Below are 6,869 nucleotides of genomic sequence, written 5' to 3'. Positions count from 1 at the left end.
CAACATGTAAGTTTTTTAAGATATTGTCAGTAATATTTTTCCTTTTTTTCAATTGAATATAAAAATTAAAAATTGTTGTTTAAATTTTTTATCCCTTGACCCAGACTATTCATGCCAATCAGGATATCATTCGGCGCAAGTACGACTCAACATACTTATCGTGGAAGGAGACCCAGATGACCATTCGAGATCTTTGATTTCCGGAGTTTGCAATAAGTAAAATTCATAAATAACTTAAGTTATTTTTATTTATTTACCAATTGAACATAATCTCTGTAATATTTGAAATAAAAATTCTCCTGATGCCTTGAGCACAAGGCGAACATCCAACGCAACTTTGAGTGCAAGGGTAGCGATCACCTTCGAGACATGTTTGGTGATATCCAGATATATCGACAACATCCTCTGTGGCTCAACAAGAATGTTTTTGTCACACTACTTAGTGCATGAAATTATTCAGACTACCAAAGGAAGAGGAAGCAGGCAAAGCAAAACAAGCGGTCGGACATGCACACTAGTGGGGCGCTCCCACATAAAAATACAAGAGGAGGTTAGTAAAATTTCATTTATTCTATAAGGTTTTTTTATAGTTCAAACATGTATTTTATCAATTTCATTTTATGCACAGGTTGTAGAGATTTGGACGAGAGTCCTTCGCCACCAATGTACATGAGCACATCCACAATAAGCGGCCCTACAGTTCTGGATCATTGACAGATCCAATGCAAGCCAGGTAATTGACGAGCTAAACTAGTTTGATGTTAATACATGTTAGCTCTAACTAAATATAACTACTTTTGTCTGCCTGAGGGATTTTAGTGGCTGAAGGATAGCTAATCCCAAGCGTTGAGAGATATTATGATCCGTGAGCATGATCCTTCCGAGTACAACTTGTGGAGGGAGGCTGATAAAGGGAAGAAGCATGGTCAAGTTTATGGGCTTGAGTGCAGGGTTTTGCCTACGATACTCACCCATCTACCAGTGCATCTGTAGCTTCTATCTCTATCACATAGGATGGAGAGATCTCCAGGTGTGTTGTAGCATTTTGCTGAGATGGATGCACACTTCTCTCGGATGAGGTCGGAGATGGAGGCTAACATAGAGGCCAAGTTGAAGGCTGAGTTGGCTTCCTTTCGACAGTGGTAGAGGGAACGTAACAAGGTAGTGGTGGCATTCGAGGAGGAAGCGGTAGAGGATGATAAAGATGACATTGAAGGGATAGAGGAGGATGATTGGCAGTCAATTTTTTTTCTTTTTTTTTTCTTTTTTTTATGTGCAATTGGAACAGTGATGTACATATGAAGTTTGATGAGCATGATAGTTTTTCGATAGTAAACCCGTTGTTTATAAAAATGACGCATAAACGACACATAACACAAGATTTTCACCTGCATAAAAAATTTGAGGGGTGCGACACTTTTTCTTCATTTACGCGTCATTTATAAAAAAATGATGCATAAACAATGTATTACCGATGTCGCTATTAGTGACAAAAGAACAATCGATTATAAGAACCAACCATTACTGGCGACACAAATTTTCTCGAAAAAAGCTACAACATTAAATTGACAGATAACCGTCGATAAATTTATGCCGTTAGAAAATCAAATGGTTTTGGAATTACACAAGCATTTTTTTAATGAACTTAAAACCGCCAATAACAGTAAAAACGATAGTTTTTATTTTTATAACCAATGGATTGTTGCTGTCGGAAAAAGTTTAAATTCATGTAGTGATATTTAAGCATTCCGATGCAGGTATGAATTTGCATTGTAAAAGAGAGTTTTCATACCTTGCCTGGGCTTTAGCTCTTATGAAGTTATTGCCATATTAGGATTCTGATGCTACTTTCTTTCCCTTTAAAATTGTGGTTGATGCTATTTCTTCACAAGAAATGACATTTGAAAGTGGATAAAAGAGAGAGATTTGAGCTTTAAGAATCATGGGCAAAGGTGTGAAAGTCGATTTGGGCTCAACGCCTATATAAATATATTTTGACTCTGTAACATTGGGTATGACTTTGCAACTCAAATGCTTGACCTGGAGAAAAAGGTATCCTATCTATCGCTTTTCTAGTTTTTACAAGAAGTCATCATCAATTTCATTAAAGGAGTGTTGCGACATTAGGGTAAATATGGTGGCATTAGGTTGATGCTTGGTTAATGACCTTTAAGACGCCATTAATTTACCAAAAAAAAAAAGTAGTTTGGCCACGTTGTAGCGGCTTTGACCATCACCTAAGAACTATGGCTCTACTGTGATACAACACTGTCAACTATGGCACTACGGTTCTGCCTCAACTGGTGATATGACAATAGTCACAAATCAGGAATAATTGACACTAAGATATGGCACATAGACCTAAGGGCTAGCGCAGAGGTGATAGATCATTTCAAATGAATCTAATAACATTTGTCCCATGGGAGAACATATTAGATCTAAGATGCAATTGCATTAGGACGAGTAAAAAATGATGCCAACTGAAGTATTGCAATTTTTTTATTAAACACCAAAATTGGTATTGTATAAAAAGATTGTTTAAATTATTAAACCTATCGAAAGACCCTAAAAAAATAATAAATTATTTCTCATGTATGATATATCACATAAACACCAAATATTTTATAAAATTTTACAATTAAAAAAGAAATTACTATTAATGTTCTTTTTGGAATATGATTAATCATTCATTCTTGCAAGCTAATATTGAGTAAGAGGATATAATGTTCGATGTTGTGCCACTAAATAATCAACATAATATTAAGTCATTATTTAAAAAAAATAGATTTTCTTGGAAGATTAAATGTCCATGCTGTAAAGAATATTTAAACTCAAGTTTTACAATACCTCTTTATCAGCTAAAACGTTTAAATACTGAAATACCATATTGTTTGCATGCTATTGGAGCAATTCTGCCAAAAGAGCTAGTGAATTTATGAGATTGTTGAATATTCTTTATTTAGGATATTTAAGGATTAACGCATGTATTAATGATGTGCAGCAATGGTTGAACATGATGCAGTTCTCATGGAAAACATTAAAAGAAGCATGGCCAAACCCAAGTTATAAAAAGAGGCTAGGATTATAATGCAGTTCTCAATGTATCATGACTTAGAATGATTATTTAAAGTACAAAAAAACTAAATTGAGAGGATAACACGTCATGGAAAACATCAAAATAAGTATGGCAAATTAAAATACCAAAACATTTAAAGAAGCTTGTAAGACATTTGACAAATGAAACCATGGATCGTCTTCTGTGCAGAAAATATTTGCGTACATAAGATGTACGCAGCTCTGCATACATCAGGGGTTATTCAGGGGGTACAATGGGGTTATAGCTGGGTTATATCCCCTTGTAACCTCCGGTATAACCCGGATATAACTCCCCTGTACCCCCAGAATAACCTCTGATGTACGCAGCGCTGCGTACATCTTATGTACGCAAATATTTCTCCTTCTGTGCAGCGTCGGCTTATAGGAAATAGAATTAACTCATTTAAGAAACAGAGAAAGTAATGCCAACATGTATTGTGTAAAAGAAAAGTTTATTAATGTTATCCCAAATTTCAAGTACAAAGCGCAAAGTATCAATATGAATGTCCATCGGCAGTTTTTAATGATGTAACGGTAATAATTATGACATGATATTCCACGCTTTGATGCAACTTCTCAATGACATCTTACTTTGCAAGCAATTTTATGTTGTTTATCATTTATGAAATAATTTCTCTACGATAGCTCTAAGATACATTTCCATGTCGATATTATGACGAGAAAATCAGGTGTAATTATTTATAGCATGACAAGACATTCATTTACATGACAGCAATGATGGTGTCCAATCGATCATATTTATTTATTGGAAAAGCATATTTCTATGGCAAAAAGGAGAAAAAAGATGCTCCAGAAAGGGATAAGAACTTTGAAATTCCAATGAGTGAGAGCTAAAAGTAAAACAAAAAGATGTATTATGGATGAATATATTACAGGTACTGCCATATGGAAAAAAAGAGAATATTTTCGTGGAATTTATTAACAGGCAAAATAATATGTTATGCCTTAAATTAGATGCCATATGCCCAGAATAAAAAAAATATTTGTTACAATTTCCTTGGTGTGCAAATGGCTTTATTTGGCGTGGCAGCGCTTCAACGAATGGCACGCCATCCTTTCTTACCATTTGAGTTTATTATAAAAATTAGTTATCAAAATTAATGGTCTAGTTGTAATTTCGCTTTATTATTCTGTAGTTGTTGGGTATATGTTTTTTAGTTACTGCTTTGGTATATGTAATTTCACACAAACGCTGTCAATGACGATGATCTTTACTAGAGTTGAGTGAGGCATTGTGCGCACTCACCGACAAGTTTTATTCTCTGAAATTAACTTTCTAACTAATGATTTCATAGAAAAAGTTAATGTCAAATGTGGGAGAAATATTTGTGTACGTAAGACGTACGCAGAGTTGCGTACATATTAGGTTATTAGGGGGGTACAGGTAGGTTACACTTAGGTTATACCCCTTGTAATTCTTTCTGTAACCTAAGTGTACCCTACGTGTACCATCCGAATAACCTAATATGTACGCAACTCTGCATACTTTTTACGTACGCAAATATTTCTCCATCAAAGGGCGGTGATAATTCCTAACCAACGACCAAACCAATAACTTTATCAACAAGGGGAAATCCTATTTTGATAAATCGATGTTCCAAAAGATTCATCCGAATGCAGCCAGAAGATGATCAAGTATCCCAAAAGATGCATTATAAATTCTTCAATTTAGAATCTAAAAGTGGTGCAAAACGTGGCATATCATGGAACTGGTCAAAACACAAATGATATAACTTAGAGAGAAATCAAGGTGAAATTAGATACACTTATTTTGATGATCATTTAAGTATTGAATACTCCTTTGACTGGTAAAATGGTGTAGATGCATTTTTTGAGTATAAGGTGATTCATCCAAAAAATAGTTGAAGTATGTGGCATGTAAATTAAATGTTTTGGATGGAGCATGGTGGTTGTAGTTGGTTTAGGCCCACAAATGTGCAGGTCATCATAGATAAAAGAACTAGGCAAGGATGAAGAATTGATTATTTGACTTTAGGTTTGTGCTTGAATTTTGCTCATGGTTAATTCAACTCAAGCTCATAAAATGAAGTGATTTAATGTTGGAATATCAATCATGAATAGTGGCTCACCAAGATATTTCATTTGTGGCTTGAAGGTGGCTTTAAATTGACTATCAAAATGAATCAAATTTGATATTTTTTTGAATTTTGGTTTATGATTTATTCTCTTAAAAATTTATTTTAATTTTGATTTAATGGTGAAGTGTATGTAAGTGTGAATGTGGGCGTGGGTGATGTGAACTGTGATGTGAGTGAGAGTGAAGTATGTGTGGTATGAATTATGGTGTGAGTGTGATGTGAATTTTGCTGTTTCAAAATTTTAAATTCCTAAATCCAAATGGTCTATTAGGGATTCTCCAATCCTTATGGGAACTCATCATGAGTTTCAAAGTGTTTGTCTCAATTGGCTCAACCAAGATTTGAGGATTCAAGACCATACACATGAGACTACAAAGACTCAAGAAGTGGTTTGAATTTTGAGTTTGTGCGGATCCCAATAATAGTCATCTAGGAGAGCCAGTAGGGAAGTCCTATGGCTAGATCCTAGGCTTTAGGGAGGAAGACGGACCTCACCAAAGATGAAGTCAACATGCTTGATAGATTTTTCATGGGGGCCTAATATTTTTGTGAAGATCTGACAAATTTATAATGTTAGTGGCTACAAATTTCATGCGAGATTCTTATATGAAGAAAAAAAAGACTTTTAATTTTGTTGTTTGTGTTAAAACAAACAATAAGTCAGACAATGAGATTTATTATTATGAGATTCTCGTAAAAGTTGTTGGACTATTTTATCTGGCTCTATTAGAGGAAATGTATTTTTGTTAGCCTTTTATTAATTTGATCATATTTTTAATCATGAAATATGGATAAACCAATCATATAATATTGTAGAAGTAAAAGTGAAGGGAAGGTATGTTAAATTTGATTATATCATTCTAGAAAGACAAGCTAATCAAGTTTATTATCTTTGATATCTTTATAGAGTAAGAGAAAAAGTTGACTGAGTAGATGAAATATCACATGAATCTTGATCTACCATTGATATTTAGAATACTATTAAAACCACTTATCAAGAAATTAAAATGACAGATTTATGTTATCCACTCGATCCTATCAATGAAGAGAAAAATTTAGATGATTGTAGTGGCAAACATGAAAAAAATACTCTCGGTGAAGACTATGACTCTGGTGATGCTTTGGTGAGGAAATTCTAACTGCAATCTCTAGTCACTCATCAAATGATGATGAGTAAGATGAGTAAGTTAATTTAAATATTTTAAGCTTTACGCCTGTCACCCCCACCCCTATCCCTATTGATACCCTTATTGTCCACCCCTACCAACTCTACCCCTACTCATAAACCCTACCCTACCTCTACCCCCATGCCTACGCCACCACTACCTCACTAGCACGACCACCATTTGAAACTTCAATAGGGATGAGTTTAGCGGAGGACCACACTGCATCTTTTGTATAAGATTTGATAGGCAATATCTACCACATCGGGCCTATGTGGAACACTTAATATTTTTTAAGATATTGATGGTAAAGCTATTTTTTTTAATTGAAATTATGTCATTTTTAGATTTTATCCCACCACATAGGTTATTCATGCCATATGGGATATCATCCAGATAAGTATGATTCACCGAACTAATCGTAGAAAGAGTTCTCTATGGTAATTCTGGATATGTGGTTCCAGGAGTTTGAGATATATATATATATATA

This window comes from Phalaenopsis equestris, unplaced genomic scaffold (assembly GCF_001263595.1).
Source record: "Phalaenopsis equestris unplaced genomic scaffold, ASM126359v1 Scaffold000552, whole genome shotgun sequence".
In the NCBI taxonomy this organism is placed as follows: Eukaryota; Viridiplantae; Streptophyta; class Magnoliopsida; order Asparagales; family Orchidaceae; genus Phalaenopsis; species Phalaenopsis equestris.
The sequence above is the reverse complement of the archived record's forward strand: the minus strand, read 5'-3'. Positions refer to the sequence as shown.